The 17,252-nt window shown below is 38.5% G+C and overlaps 1 protein-coding gene across 11 annotated transcripts in view; it reads left to right on the top strand.

Annotated features, from left to right (window-relative positions):
- The window catches only part of CTBP1 (C-terminal binding protein 1), a 251,247-nt gene that overhangs the window by 132,879 nt on the left and 101,116 nt on the right, over positions 1-17,252 (top strand). The window lies entirely within an intron of this gene.

Raw genomic sequence — 17,252 nt, 5'->3', positions numbered from 1 at the left:
TTTGAATTTTATTTTTCATTTTTGTTATTGTGCAGTATTACACACATATGTCTTCCTTACTCTCCCCATACCAGGCTGATATTTCTGCAAGTATTTTAAAATTTCAGTTGTTTCCAAGCTTAAAAACCAAACAAAAGTGCATCACTTTAAAGTTGCCCTGCGAGCCAGTTATATATAATTCACTGTCTTTTGTAAACTTCTGTCAGATCCCACTGCTCTTAAGAGGAGTAGTGCAGTTTCACAAGTTTGTCGCATCTCTTTCATCGATGGCTTTCATCGTCCAACGTGATGCAGGTAGCAGGGAACTGTCACGATGCAAACAAGTGCTTTGCAGCTATGGCCTTAGGTCATCCGAAAATTTTATCAGATTATGGTGTCATAAACATCGTCTGACATGGGAGTGATGGGGTGAGGAATATGCTCTGTATCACTTTTGCATGAAATTATGGAACAGTTTTATTACGGGATTGAAATATGGTATTAATCACATTCCATTACTGGTACGGGATTTAGCAGTCAAATTTCTTACTTGATTAACAAACAAGGCTTTGGCTTGAATGTTTTTCAATTGTCTACCCTTGTTTGTCTCAACGCTAATTGTGTTTTATCACATTGGTACATATCCGACAAAAAAAAAAAGGCACTCCAGTGGTATTAGTATCGCATTGTCTTGCATTGCCTTTATTAAAACCTTCTTTGTCCGATTGTTGCTAAGTGATCTATCCATCTTAATATTTTCCCGATGTCTAAGCTACTGTCTGTTAATGGCATCCTAATGCATTCTGAATGGACATATTTCACATCATTTAAACTCTGCTTACCTATTTATCACGCAGAGGTCATAACTTAGTACGCGAAAGTCACTCGAAGGATTTTTCTTTGCTATTTCTCTAATTTTCCATTGCCAGGCTATAAGGAAATTACAGCTCTTCCACTCATTTATTGTACGGTTGTGATAAAGGCTCTTCCTCACCCTGGCATCCGATATTCAGAGGAGCTTTGTACGTTTGATTTCCTTCTCTTCTACTTGTGTCAGCCTGACGTGACATTAAGAACGGGAAACGGGGATGTTTTGTACAGCCATTCCTGGCCCCGTGAGGAACAAAGATGACCTGGCTGGTGTGGCATCCGTCCTCGCGCAGTGAGGCTATCAAGTCGGTGCTCGCTGGGGCTGGGATTACGTGTCACTCAATCTTGTCAAAAATTCTATGAATATTCAATGAGGATTTTAATGTATTGTCATCAAGGAAGCAATTTCTATGTAGTCATATTAAGCATGTTGTCATCTCTGCAGTTTAAATACATTGTTTTGCCCATGAAGTGACCTTAGGCAATTTTAAAATGGTCTCGTTTTTTTTCCATTTGCCTTATACCAAATAAATTAGTTTTACCTAATAGGAGTGAACCTAATATGGATCTAACACATTTGTATAGGGAGAAGCACATTCTAATAAATAATCAGGGTATTATTCTACATATACCAGGATTTATCTTTTCCGCTTACGCTTACACAAAGGGTATGAGATATGGTCAGGTAGGCTGCAGTCGAGTTGTTCTCTAACCGAGGTTTCATAATGAGTTCAATTTTCAAAGGGGAGCCCGTTAATTTAGCTCCATACTTTCACTGCTGATGATGTTTAAATCACTGTATGCTTCATCGTTGTATGTTTAGGTGTCGTTTAAGCTTCATTGCCCAGGCGAGCTTCTCATTTGCATAGATAGTGTATGAGTATATTTTGTTGTATGCGGATTATTGTAGGAAAACCAATTGGGTGCTAGTAAAGTATAGATTTTGAAGTTTTTTTTCCTGTGGGCTTTCTAAATTACAGAACTTTTAGAAGTACAAATCTCTCATAGGTGAGAATGTGAACATTGTTTTTTGAGAGAAAATTGGTGCTTATAATGCTGTGATGATTTGTTTTGCAGTATGTCCCGAATTACCTATTTTTCTTCTGAAATCAGAACAAACTATTTCAGGATATACAGAATGTGGCATTTAAAACTGAAATGTGAACAGCAGAGCCTTGTTAGACATGCCGGCGGGTATACCAGGAACAACAGGTATATTGTCCGATGGACTGGAACGGTGGGACGTCTGATGTGCAGTGAAATCAAGGGAGAAAGCATTAGGATATGAAAATACTTCGTTATTATGCTGTTCATTAGAAAACCCGAAAATCCTGAAAAGTACAGAAAAGTATATTTTGCTTTAAAATGATTTGAGAAGTAGACTACTTATTAACTCCATTAGACGGCGTTTTGGGCTGGGAAGGGAACGATATATTCATCGCTCCAAAGCGTACCTCTGGGCCAACGCTTTAAAAATTAACTGGAAAATTGCGGTACCTTTTATGTTTGTGTGAGAACATGGAAGTGTCTGATTTTTCAGAGGATGGATTATCATCACTTCCAGGCCCAAGCAGGAGTCACTTTTGAAAAAGAAAGTAATTGTTTCTAAGGATACCGAGTGGTTTTCTTAAAAGGGGCTGTGTTCCTGCACCCAAATGTCCCAATGCTGGAGGAGTTTTTGCCAGTTTTGCAAGGTGACATTCGCAGCCTTCAGCTTCGCAGCTAGACTTGGGAAAACTTTCCTTAATACCTTCCCAGGAATGTTTCCTTTTTTTTATAAAAGGTATCCGAGTAACTTAGTGATAAGAACCTTCCAGAAGTTTATTTTACTTCAGTTACTTCATGCATTAGTTATGCGTGTGACTAGTAATGCTCTTTGGCCATACCCTTTGCACATAGATAAATATACTGAATATATGGATAAAACTGAGCTGTGTTTATGGATGAATGCATCTATGTACTTTTAAAGACAGGCTGCGAGGTATGTTTTATTCAAAGACACAAAGATGTCCATTTGTAAATAAACAGGTAATCCTTGTTGGAAGAGCGTACTTTTTGTTTGATAAAACCAGGAATGACTAATTTAATTAAATCATCATTATAATCCATGATTTTATTTCTCCTTCCTATTGGGACTAGATGATAGGAGTAGAAATAATGTAAAACCTCGTGTGCTTTGGTAGGAGTCAATCCCTGGTGTCACTGGTAATTTCTCTAAATTCTCTAAATCTATGAATTCTCTAAATCTTCAGAAGCAGGTGCCCGCTCTCAGGAGCGAGGTGTTAGACGTGGTGAGGTTGGTCAGGTAAGGTAGGGCTGTCCTTATCCGAAGAGTCAGCAGGTAATGAGTCCTTCAAGACTGCCAGTTAGTGCAGCTTGATGAATGTATGAGAAGATGAGTCTCTTTTGTGGGTTAGGCCAACTCCAGATAAGGGTTAGTTGAGTTATATCTGGGACGAGAAAAATTTAGACCTTGTTTGCACTAAAAACTAACATCCGTGCTGCAGCCGTGCCCGGAGGGGGGGATCAAGAGCCAGGGCAAGAAGGGAGTGATGCCAACGTAAGTGGTATATCCAACCTCGACCCATGTATTACTCTGACTTTATGGACGCCTACCTTCCTCCTGTAGTCCAGACCTTAGAGACACGGAGAGAAAGGGTTGGGCTTTTGTAGTGGAAAATACAAAGTTTCACTGGGTGTATTGGCCATGCTAATTTTCATAAATAAGTAAAGGACTGGATTTTCTAAATGCAGCACATGCATATTTGATCATCTTCCTAAGAACAGTTTTATGCACATGTGGAATCATGTGCAGGGTCCTGGGTTGTGGCAGTTGCAGTGATTTTTCCATGGTTTCGGTGAGTCTTCTCCAGTGAGCTGTTTCTGCAGTTGGAAGTGGATTAAAGAAAAAAGGAGAAAAATTGTTCAGACATTGCCAAACAAAATAGCAAGGACTCAAGTGTCCCCAATTTCTGATACAGGATATTTACAGTATAAGGCAATATGAATTTTCTTTAAGCTTCATGTTTTCAACCAATTTTTTTAATGTTTCAGAAGCCCCGTGGTAAAGTCAAAGCAGACTAGTGCAGAATTAACAAATACGACTCTAGTACGCCTGCAGGGCTTTGGATATACATATAAAGTAGTAATCCTGTCTGAAGTGATTTCTTCTGAGTTGCTTAGAAAGTCTTTTGACGATTTTGTGTGTTTAAAAGCATTTATTGTTGTGGTCAGAAGAAATGATATTTTTCTCATGATTTCCACTGAGAAAAGACTCTGTGGTTTTCTGCCGTTTCTAACATCTTGCAAAGTCCACAAGCAATTAGTACTGAAGCCCAGGAGAAAGAGTTGTGCTTCATGGCTTTACTTTGTTTCCCCTGAAATGTGTGTTAGATTTCAGTACTGCAAAAATTAATTTCTTATTGTTTTGTATTCTAAGCAAGCTCAATCGTATTGTTTTACGCTGGTTGTATTACACAGTTGCACTCGGGTTTTAAATGAGTGCATAAATATTTGCAGGGAAGAGGAAAAAAATCTTGTAGAAATGACTTGTCACTAATTAATATAGAATCTATATGCATTACTCTTCATTTAAGCCTGTAGCTAATTGCTGTCTCACTGATCTCTCAAAGACAGACATCTGTAATACCGTCAGCTGAAACTCTAGAGAGGTATTTTAGGGATGTGCATAAATATAAGTATTGAGTAATTAGCAAGCAGCACATATATAGTATTTTATTCTAAAGGTATAAAAAGTACTGTGAGCTTTTTTTTACCACATGAGAAACTGCGGAACAGAGGGCAGACATGAAACAGCTTAATGAAGACTGGAATTTAACTCTTACTTCTGATACATATTTTTAAAGTTGGCATTGGTTATCCTTTCCTCAGTCGCCTCCCTCACCCTGTGCAGAATTGCTGGGAGTCCGGTGGGTAGCACAGACCCTCTGCTACCCTGTGACTCTAAAGGAAAGATCAAAACAAACCCATCCTTCCCCCCTGCCCCCCAAATACTCCGTATTTAACTAACAGCTAGTGTTGTGAACGTAGCTGCGCGATGAGGTGCTATGAGAACGCTCGTCTGGATGAGCCGATTTTGTTCCTTAACAACAGGCAGCAGAAAGAGGCGAATTCTGCTGTTGTGCTGCTGCACCCGCGCTCTGTTATCTCGCTAAACAACCCCATTTTGACTGTTATTCAATATACTCCTCTGGAACATTGTTCTGTTTGTAATGTTCTTGCATGACCTAAAATGAATAATGTGGGAGCTGTCAAAGTGTAACATTAGGCACATTATAAAAAATTCTGCGGAAGAAAAATTTATTAAGGTCAGGTAATATTTTCCTCTGTACTAGCTTTTAAAAAATAAAATTGAAGGGATTTTTTTCGCTCTAGAAATCGCACTAAGCCGACAATAGATACACAATTCTGATTTCTTTACATTTACATCCCCTGTTATTATTTAGCTGCCATATAAATAGATATATGGTACCTTACACAGTCTGCATATACTTCGAGATTTGAGTTGTGCAACCATCTAATAGTGTCATTTGAAATACTGAATGTTTGTTTTTGCTTTCCAAAAAATGTCATTACTATTTTTTATACATTGTTTGGCAAGTTCCTCATCTTAAACTGCTCTATCGGAGGATGCGAGAGATGTTCCCATACCACTGAGAAAGATCATAACATGATCTGAATACAAAATTAGAAGCTTCATCTTTTTGCAGTATTTGAACATAAAAATGTGATGAATGGCAGCACTCTGTCAAACCAAAGTACCGAGTACCTCAGCTCCTCGTCTCCGAGAAGGATCAGATACTAAAGGAGGAATTTCTGAGCAGAGCAAGCCTGTAGTGATTTATTCCACAAGCCCCAAATTTCAAGGAGAACTGACTTTGGAATAATATTGAACTTGATATCCTAAAACTTTTACTATCTGAACTAAGATCCTATTGCAAAATGCATTTTTAAATTACAAAAATTTGCTGGCTTTGGTTTTTTTCATGTTTTTTCTTCATGCTTACTATAAAAAGAAGAAAATTTGAGCATAACTGGAAGATTCTCTCTATGCCTCTCATTCACAAGAATACTAGAATTTTCAACCCGTAGCAGGCTTCTTTGTAGTCAAATTTATATGTGCTGTTGACAATTGAAAAATGAAATCGCAAGACTTAAATAAAAAGTAAAAATCCCCTACTTGCTAGCTCTGCATGTGCTTAACTTCGAAGACCCAAAAAGTTACCGGCATGGCAATTAATTTATTTCTTCCTTTACGCCAGAGTGAATGGTATTTAAAAAATGTACACATTTCCAGTGTGCGTCTTAACCTACTTAAACCTGTGCCATAAGCTCCGGAGGGGATGACATCCTTGACCTCTGCTCACCAGGGCTGCAGGTTGCTCCATTAACGTGCTAATCGGGTCCTTCTGGTTTGCTGCAAGCCCGGAGATGATGTACTGTCAGCCGCCTAAACACAGCGCGTGTGTTCATGTGGTATCCATCTCTGAGTGTGCAACGCTCTGTTAAATTATAGCTTTAAAATGATTAAGTTGTTCAGCAAATTTGTTTCAATGCTGGTATTACCGTGGAATAAGTTGCTTTAGGAGCTAGTGGCATCTAGAGGTGTAGGGGGTGGATGGACTAAGGACCTCTTTAGATCCCATCCAGTCCCAGTTTTTGATTCTGTGGTGGAATATGGTTCCTTTTAGGGGAGTAATAAAAACGCCCTGGAGAGATCCTTTTCCTTAATGGAATTTGATTTATTAAATAAGCACCTGTATCCATTTAAGTCTATATATAGATAATCTATTTTTATACAGACTTACTATGATTTCTAAGGTGTAAGAAAATCCTTCCACTTCTCATTTTTCATTATACCATTGAGAAATAAGGGAATTTGAACTCTGAAAACTCTTCGTGCTCATAATAAGATTCTTGCTGTTGCTTGAATGTGTTAGTGACAAAATAGGTTTTTATGCTCACAGTATGTAGGGGGGAAATGACCCAAAAAGCTAGAATAAACTCGTTAAGTGAAAGACGCAACAACTAGACATCTATCTATAAATGCAAATGTATGGATAAATGTTCATGAGGGATACACTGATAAATGGTTGTTGTTTGGGTTTTTTGTTTTTGTTGGGTTTTTTTTTTCAATTATTTTTATCTTCATTTTCTATTGGTATTGTAATTATAGGAGGTGTAGACTACACTGCCTGAGCCAGCAGATGGAGCAGAAGAGCACAATAAATAGTTGGATAAAAATATACTGAATGCGCTTATTCGGAGCTGGGGGAGGGGAAGTGTCTCAACCTTTTTTTGCTCAATATTTGACCAGTGCCATGGTTTCCCATCTGTCTAATCCAGCTCCCAGCCCTGCCTGTAGCGGTGTGCGTGTCTTGCTCTAAGTTTCCACGTAATGACCATTTCACCCCAAAAGGAGCTGGGTTGCCTTCACTTCTTTGTGTAGACTGACTTGACTTTTTGCCAGTCTGCTTCTGTATGGTAAAATGTCCATGGGAGAGGACTGATACCGTTTTCTCTTGCAGAAGAGTTCGGCTTTCAGATAATTTGGAGTACAAATCTTGTCTTGTCTCAGTTGATGAACTCAGCACGGTATCTTTATTTTTTTGTCTTTCTTTTTATTACACTGCAAGAAGACTTGCAACTGTGAGGCCACCGTGAGCTTCTAAATAGAGCTGCTTGTGCATGCTGTAGGATGACCATTGCACTGCATGCACATAGCGTCTTGGTAAAGCTGCCTTGGGGTTTGGGAAGGCTGCGGAGGGGGAGCGCTTTCGCACCCCAGCCACTTGTAGCTGCACGCTCTGCAAATGGATTTCATCGTTACAACTCTCGAATATGAAAATATTACATTGCAGAGGAGTTTTGGTGTGCCCCCGGTTGGATGTCCCACCCACTGCGGTTTAAAATTAGGTCGTTGAGTTGGTTAGGCTGGGATAAGATAAGGATAGCTGGGTGCCGCTAAGGATAGCAGGGTGCTGCTAACAGGATTAGCAACCAAATTAAGACTTTTTTTAGTAAGAAAAATGAATTTTTATTCTAAGGAAAAGGTTAAATTGGAAATCTGTTCTACTAAGTCAATGGTAACTGTAGTTTTTTACAGCTTTTCAGCTCTACAACCACTCATTGTGCAAATAAAGGTCTATTTAACTAAAATATTGATACCATTTTCAGTGGAATAAAATGGTTTGATCAGAAAAAAATTATATATATGCACATGGGAATGGAAGCTATCTGTCCTTATACATAAGAATAAAAAACAGGAGGCTTCTTAGGATTTTTTTATATAATTTGAACCTATTGTTCTTATTTATTTTAATAGACTATGTGCTTAAACCGCTTCAGAGACAACATCACTGGGTGGTATTTTATTTCTACTAACCTGGGCATGTGGATACACGTACATTGTGCTATAATTTGCTGAAGGCAGGTGGCTGAACACAGATACGCGGAGGACTTTCCGTCGATAAACCGTGACAAACACTGTACTTTCTTCTGCGGCTATGAATTTAGTTCTTATTCTCTTGCAACACAAGAAAGAAATTATTGAAACAAGTGTTGAAATGAGAGTGCTGTCTTTTAGTCACAGTATTAACATATTTATTTTGTGACACTGAGCAGTTACCTATGTACATACAACCTTACCAAAAGGTTCGCGGTCTTGATGAGCTAGTATGAGACCCCTTACTCCAAACCAACTTAAATATCACAGAGGACTGTTCGTGTCACGGCTGGTACTTTGCAGTACCAACAGCAAATTCTAGCAGGCTGAGTTAGAATTTAGTAAAGATCCACTGGAGTCTGGGAAACTTGTCAAAGTCTTGCTTTTCAGGTTTTTTCCCCTACATTCTCCATTTCTGCTAATTTATCTTTGCATTTTTTTTGGCTTTTTTACATGAAACGCTCCACCTTGTTCTGTACGCCACTTGATACCTAGGCAGCAGTCTCCCTCCTAAAAAGAGAAAATAGTTACTCAGGTTACGCGTGGGTTTTGTGGAAAATATTTTTTGCTGTCTTAGCAAAGTGCAGTGGCCGTCCCCTGCAAAAGCAGCTCTGCTACAGCAGTGCAGAGTACTGCTGTGCGAGAAGATATATCCCACCTTCAAGTTAATATTCTTCTTTGTTCCTCGTTAGTGAGATGAAGTGGCCCTTCCCTTGCAATTTATAATAGTGATCACATACCCTTGACTTACATGAGGGTCTCCCATAATACTTTAATTTCTTCTGGCCTTTCTGATATCACTATATAATGTTTGCATGGAATTCAGTGGTACATTGGGAGCCACAGAGGTAACTATAACCACCTGCTTTTGCAGGTAAAGTAGACTGATTTAGTTACTTTCTCAGTGAGAGAGAAACAGTGTTGGGAATAGAAGCCAGAGCTTTAAATGCTCCATTTTGTGTTGTCTTTGCCAGTAGACCCTGTACTGCTATCGGCAATCAAACTGTTGTGAAGAAACGATAGCTGAAGAACGTGTTAACTTCTGACTGTGTCAAACCGAGTTAAAAATGTAAGGAAACATCCTCTGCTGTGTCTCCTCTTTTGAAAAATGTTTGGGCAGAAGGCGGAAGGTGATTGATGGCGTTATGGGAGGTAACCAGCATGGCAGGAGATGGATGCGCTCTCGCCGTCCGTGCAGGCACGGGTGTGGATCTGCGCTGTCTCGTTGCTGGTCCTGAGGAAAATAAAAAACAGAAAAGTGTGAGGTTTTCAGCTCAGAAACTTTAAAAGAGCAACTTGGTGATGTCAGGTGGGCCAGGGTGTTTGAGCACTTGAATTTGAAGGTGTGGAACATATCTGGAAGTCAAAGTTGTAAACACTACTCGTATCTTATGTCCTCAGCCAAAGCGGAGGTATTCTGCCCTGACAGAGATGAAAAGCAACATCTAGAAGGGTATTGGGAATGAGCAGCCTCCAAGGAGTGTAAAACCAGACTGAGCAGGGAAACCAAGAGCAAGAAAAGAAAAAGTGGCACCTTAGAGGTGTAGTGATCAAGAGGGAGTGAGCAAAAGTCAAGCTGACTTAATCTTGCAAAAGAAAATTTAAGTGATAGCTAGAGGTTAATAAAAGAAAATCAGGAAAATAGAAGTGGGACTGCCTTAATTCTGGATGAAATTGGGATTAAATGCAACTGGTTATCCCCAAATTACCTCTTTTCTTTCCCCAAAGGATAATGACAGAGAAGATGGCTAATGGCAACGAGGATAGAGAAACAGCAACTACTGATTGGAAAACATTTTGTGTACAACCAAAGTTTTAAGAGAAGGGAAGCTTATAAAAAAGACTGCCCACCTGTTAGTCACGCTTCAGTTACATCCTTTGGAAAGTGTTTTGAGGAACTAAATAGTTTCGGATCTAGTAGATAGAAATGGCATAAAATATAGTCTGAGTTTGCTGAAAATAAGTAACTGATACTTCTGCTCGACCTGGGCTTCACTGAAGTGCTTAATAAGCGTCACTTCAGGAAGTTGTTAGTGAAACTGGAGACGATCAGAATTACTTAAAGGATGGAGAGTGTGGTCGAGGACTTGATCTAAAGAAAAGTGAGGCAGAAAGAGGATTGTTAGTGATGTGTGAATTGGTCTCGGTGTGTGTTTTATTTAATATTTTCATTAGTGATCTTGCAGGAAGATTGGTGGAAGGAAATATGCTGAGAATGTGAAGTAGGACAGAATTACCAATGTATAGTAAATGATCAGAATATCTGGGAGGAAGATGAGGAGGATGGGTAAAATACAAATCAAGTTTCATACCATGAACTGCAAGGATATGCACTGAGGGACTATTAATATATATATCTATATCTATTTTTAATGATGAGCCTCCCAGTTCATATTATCCCATTGTTTGAAATGACAAAGGAAGAGAAAATACTGGTTGTCTTAGATGACTGCAGGTTAACTGCCAGCCCCTAATGAAATGTAGCCGTGAGGGAGGTCAAGTATGATGCACTGTATAAGAAACTTCCACTAAAGAGAGGGAAATCGTTATGTCATTGAATCGGGCTTTTGTCTCATCTCAGACCCGGTGCGTTATTCTTGTCATCACATTCACAAATAAGAATTCATACCGGGAAGGTCATTCCCGGCAGGGAAGATCTGTTAACGTGATGGGGGAAACCATGGACATGAGCGTCCTGAGAAGGTCAGGCAGAGTGGCTGGCAGCATAGCAAAATGTGGGCTATATGTTTGCTGTCTGCGAGAATATTGGAAAATTAAAGAAGTAGGGAGTGCGAGGAGTTACTTCAGCTGAATGCCAACATTAGCATAAGAAATAAATTGATGTGACAATTACTACTTTTAGGCTTGATGCTGGGAGGCTTCTGACCATGAGTGATCGATCTGACAGACACAGTGGGTCTGGACACCGAGCTGGCTTTGAAGTGGAGTATAATCTGTTTTTTAAAAGGACTCGCATGAACTAAGTGTGAATAGTAGTTGAAACTAGAGCCAGTGACCCAAAAGGTCCCTTTCAGGCTTATGTGCCTCTATTCCCAATAGTATCTGAATTACATTATAACTTAGACTGAGTTAATATAAACCTTTATGCATTTATTTATCCCAATTCTGGAATTTGCTGAACTGACTGGAACAAACAGAGAATAAAAAACCAAACAACGTTTCAGAGTTCAGCCGCCCATTCCTAACTCTGAGTATGGTAATGTGACATTATAAGGTACTCATACATTTTGCAAAGGAATTGTGCTTTCATGCTTCTTTGAGCAAAGTTTCAGGTTGTCTTTGCCTTTAGGATATGGGATTTTTTTTTTCCTTTTTTTTTTTTTTCCCAAGTCCTAAACAAAATGGTAGAAAGCACCGCTCTGTATTAGGGTATGTCTGTGCAGCTGTGCAAAAAGAGATAATGGCGTATTCAGCTTTTGGCGAAGATTCAGTACTTTTCATCTGTCATCAGAGGTTGAAGCAGTAATGCAAAGCGATACTGGAAAAGTATTATTCTGCTACAGTGACAGCATCATTAAAATCAATAGAATAGGGATTTTTTTATAATCCCTATTACAGTAAAAGAATTAACATGCCCGTTAGTCGTACGAAAGCAGGAAATTATCTGGTTGTGCGCTTGTTTGCGGTGTGTTTGGTTTCAGAAGGCTTTGCCTTTCTTTTAAGGAACAATATATTCTGCCTAAGACTCTGCTCTGAGGTCTTAAAAACATCAATATTAAGTTAAAAATCCATCTACTTTTTGGGAAGGATGGGTGTTACGGTATTATGAATCTGTTAAACATACTGCTTATAAAGATTACATTGACCACTGTGCTCTACAGTATATATAGTGATGGGTGAACCTGAAGTTAAAATCCATGGTGCTATATATCTGTGAGCAAAAGGATTGCTAGATAGAGCTGTTACAGTGTTGCTAACTCACTCTTCGCCAATTGTAAGGTATCCTAGTGTGGGTTGGTTGGTTTTTTTTTTAACAAGCTCTATTTTTCACAGCTTTGTTACTGAACTGTGGAAACTGGTTTCAAACTGAAAATCTGATTTTTAACAATGTTTTTTTTCTCCCTATTCCTAAAAAGAAACCCATTTTTTTTTAGCTCTTACCTGAACTAGATGTATATTTTATTTTTATTAGCCTGTAATCTATTTTACCTGCTGTGAACCTATTTATGGGAATAATTTATAGTTATTTTATATCATAGCTTAGTTTATCAAAGAAAGTAGTTTTATTTAAACAAGACTTAGTAAAATCAGAGTGTTAGATACCTAATTATTTTCAAAGGCTGGGTTTAATTAGCTTTCTTGAGATTACGGAGGAAATCTATGGCATAAAAGAGAATTGCCAACTTATCTTTTCCACAAGTTATAAAAATATTTTGTTACAGTTCTTCAAACACAAGTCTGTATTGAACTAAGACAATACTACATTTATTACCAGAGTAATTCAGGCTGTTGAACTGTGGTTTCCAAAGGTGAAAGGCCGATACATTAACCCACTGATCTGCAAGCGTATGACAGTTTGTGAAAAATGTTATATATCATTCTCCTCCAAACAGCGTGGCAGAGAGCGTGATAAAATGGAGTGGAAACAAATGCTCATGTTAGCTGAGCCTTTTTAGCAGAAAGTGTGTTTTTATGTCAGGAGGCACACAAAGAATTGGTTGTGTGTTTTTGGTGGTCGTGTGAGATTTTCTGAAGGAATCCTGGAGGTCTGAACCATCAGTTATCCAAACCTGTCGTAGTTAGTCTGGCTTTTATTTCCGAAAAATTTGTCAGTTAAAAGCAACAGCTGTCTGAAGAATGGTTCATTGATCGCAAAGTTTTTGAATGGCCGTTCTGTTTGCCTTCCAGCATTTCCCCAAACCCATTTATGTAATTTTTAAAATAAATGCTCTCTATAAAATGAACTTTCTCTTCCTAGGGTGTGGTGCCTTCGTGCCCTGGCACTGAAAGCTGCTCTGTATAATTGCGTCTTCGTATTGGATGTACTTGTCTGCCGGACCTTGGCATTATTTTCACTAGCCATAACCATTGTAGCCCATCTGTATTTTGACTATCCTTTTATCTCCCATCCAATCCCTCAGGGCAAATGCATCCATCCTTCAATTAGTTCTTATGGGAGATGGATATAACATCAGAGCTTATAATAGACGAACTTCTGAAACTGTGTGCAATCTTCTTTTCATATGTAAATATTGTAAGTAACTTCAGAGAGATGGTTAGTCGTTCATCTAAGTCTATTTTTTCATAATTTCTGGTTTTATATTATTTTCCTTATTTTCTCTGTGATGCTTTCCTGTTTATTAGATTTAGATGATAACTCTGCTTTAGATGATAACTTTGCTGGCAATGGGTGTATGAGGTATTTAGTAAGTCATTATGTAAGGCACAGTGCCGTTTAGAAGTCACCTCTGTAATAACCCTGGAAAAATGAGGGAAGTGAGTACAAAATTAATTCTGGTAGAGAGAGCGCTGTCCTCTTTTTTTTTTTAGATCCAGTAATGGTTGTAAAACCTCAGCGTTTCTTCCTCTTTCCCAGTAAAGGAAGTCCTTCCACCCTTATTTCGGGGGATTATGCTTCAAAACAGGTTTTTTTTAGCTGGTGGCACTGGAATGGATACTGAGCACAGTATTCCTATTCCTATCTCTGACCAGGTGTGCTCCTCCATCAGCACCTGATGACCACTGCTCTTTCGAGAGCTGCTGGACCTCTTGGTGGACAAACTCAAGATTCCCGTGAAATCAGTCTTTTACGTGTTGCATGGTCTCTTCTCTACTTGTATCTTCACGACACGTTTTGAAGCTAGCTTGCAAATTACAGTTGTTAATGACCACACTTCATTAGTAAAATAAGATTTTTTTTTTTTCCCTTGAACAATGCTGCTAAATGTATAGATGAAGTTGCTGTATAGAGATACTAAAATTTGGCATCTCTGATTTATGAGGGAAAGGAAGTGATATGTGTATCTCTTCAAGCTTTGAAACAGAGGAGCGAACAGCAAAGGAAGATCTCTGTTTACCTTGGTACCCACAAAAGGATCTTCTAGGTTATAGTATTTCATCATATATAAAAAAGAGCTGATGCTTGCTTTGTTCTTTGAGAGATGTGCTTATCATGAAAGATGTGACTTGTTTTGGGCTGGGACTTTTAAAAGCTTATTGGTATATCACTCACATTTCTGGAATCTCAAAAGAGAAAGCAATTTAGATCTTAATCTTGGTTCAACTCCTTACTTAGAGAATACCCCGAAAGGCAGGTTTGCGCAGGAGAACATTTTCCTTGCTTTGACTCTTCCTCTAACATCATCTGAAGGCCACAGACAGGATTCCTAGAGTGGGTAGAAATGAGATATTCTCTTTCCCCAATTCTTTTCATTCTGCCCTTCTGTGTCCCCTCTCAGTGCCCTCTCACAAGAAGAAACTAAATAATTTTTTAGCTTCAGAAATGAGTAAGAAGTGCTTTTGAAGGATGCTACAGCCTTTATTGGCTGCCCAAGGAAAATAACAGTTGGTACCCGACTTCTTCAAGCTAAACTCAAGATCAGAGGGTATTATAAGACATGGGTTTTTTAATGAAGCCCAGGGCTTGCAGGTAATTCTTGATTTTCTGAATACCTGCTTCCATATAGCTGTCAGCTCTGCCTGTGGGGAACAGTTTGTAGCTCCTGAAGGACAATTCCTCTAAGTGCAGGTGTCTGATATTTTACTGTCAACAACGCAATACCAAGTAGAGTTGGCAGCCCTGATCATGAGAGATCCTGCAGTGGCTGGAAAAAAAAAAAATCCAAATTTGGTTGGTGTAAGTGCATATTTCCTAAGGGATGGAAGGTTTTGAGCTGGTTAGTTATTAGCATTGCTAAAAGCATTGATGCCAAGTCTTGGAAAGGGCTGCACTTAAAAAGTAACTGCTTCATGGGTGCCCATTTAGAATAGAACAGAATAGAATTTATAATTAAATAATTGAATAATTAAACACTGAATGCAAATGAAAATTTTAGGAGTGATAAAACCCTCCGATTTCATGGTATGAGGAGGACTGACAATGCGAGTCAGAAATAAATACGTTTTTTCCTTACTTGCAGAAAATTTGCTTTTCAAACATCAGGTGCTTGGACAACTTCCAGAGTCAGGATGGGGACTAGATTGACCAATTTTCAGCTGATAAATCTGATTCCGTTTTACTGAGTCTTCAAAATTTTAATGATTTGCTATCTGCAGGCTTCAGAGTATTTCTCAGGGATTGGAATACTGCCTAACTTATGCCAAGTCTGAAAAAATTATTCTTAAAGCATTTCAATTTAAAAAATGATAATTCATCTGAATATGCGCTGGGAAAGTAGACCATAGCATATTGCAGGCAACGAGAGCTCGTAGCTGTGCTGCTGAGGGATCGATCCCCTTTAGCCAAGAGGAAGAAATAGGGAATCTCTCCTTAAGGGTTCAACATAAGTAGTGGAGATAATGATTTAAGAAATTGGAGGCTGGGGCATTTGGTTTGGTATACCTAAATGTATAGCTTTCACCCATATGGATGTGATTACTCCAGTCATTTTAATGATGCGATTTATAAGTATTTGTGTGTCTGAGGGTGCGTCAATCTCTAGGTTAGAGATTTACAGGTAAGATGGGAATGAGTTGGTATTTCTAAGGCAAGAGATTTTTTTTTTTCGAGGCAACATTATTAAAATAGCTAATTTGCCTAGACTGAGGAAGCCCAACATTTGGGTGTGCTTTTTTTTTCTTGATTATATGAATAGCAGATGATAACTGTGCTGGGTTACATGGGTAATGCTGCTCTGTGTTTCTGCTATCTAATGTGAAGTTGTCCTTCATCTTTTTTAAGTGGCAGTCGTTTTTGTGTTTGGGGAGGGGAGAGATAAGAGGTGGAAGGTTGAAAGTAGAAGTGGCTGACTTTGACTTAAAGAAAAGTCAGCCTTTTTGCTTTTTAGGAAAGTATAGTTTTCTAATAAAAATAGAAAAAATGTAAAAAAAAATTTTTTCCTATACAGACTTAAAACCAAATGCTAGGATTTTTTTCTAGTTAAATAATTAAATATGCTATAGATGATATTTTCACAGCTTAAATTACTTTTAGAAATTTTGTATTTGTCAGACATTTAAATAATGTTGTCTTGGTATGTTAAATAATGATTTTTACTTTAGATGGCTGTTTAGAGAAATACATAGTTGTAAGTCTTCTCCCAACTTTAATATAAATAGTTTAAAACTATTATCCCTACCTAAAAAAAATAAATCTTATCTTTGAAGGGTTAGTTTATTTCCTAAATTTAAGAATGTAGCTACTTATTTATCCTGATTTTATAGTTATATGTAATAGGAAATTGCAGTTTTAAAACATAACTTTGTCATGAAAATCTTAAACATTGATAAATGAGTACCTCATTTCCACTTACCAAGGCTAAAGAACAGTATACAGCAAATATTTGTATGGTGAACATGAATACATTGCCATCTCGGTGTTAGAAATTCTCACGCTGATGTCGGCGTACAGCTGAAAATCTCGTAAATCCATTAGGTTTACGATAGGCAGTAGTGTTTTATCTGCCCGGTTTGATAAGGAGAACCCTCAGGGACGTAATCGGTGCTGCGCCGACACGTGTTTCAGTGGTGTCTGTTGTTCTTCTTCAGTCGCGCTGATTTATATCCTCCAGATCTATTTCCAAGGCCAAATTTTAAGAGGGGGTTTTGTACGAGAGGTAATCAAGTCCATTGGGAGTATTTAGGTGCAGTATAAATACCGAAATGATGAAGTCTGCAGAGTTTTGTGGTCTGAAGATTTGTGCAGTCAGCTAAATGAAATGCCTGGTAATCAGATGTGTGAGGCTCAGCATCCGTACCGGCTGTATACCCGCTGAGGTCAGACCCTGGCAAAGCCTGGGTCCAAAATCGCGTGGGAGTT

This window comes from Calonectris borealis, chromosome 4 (genome assembly GCF_964195595.1).
Source record: "Calonectris borealis chromosome 4, bCalBor7.hap1.2, whole genome shotgun sequence".
Taxonomy (NCBI): Eukaryota; Metazoa; Chordata; class Aves; order Procellariiformes; family Procellariidae; genus Calonectris; species Calonectris borealis.
The sequence above is the reverse complement of the archived record's forward strand: the minus strand, read 5'-3'. Positions and strand labels throughout refer to the sequence as shown.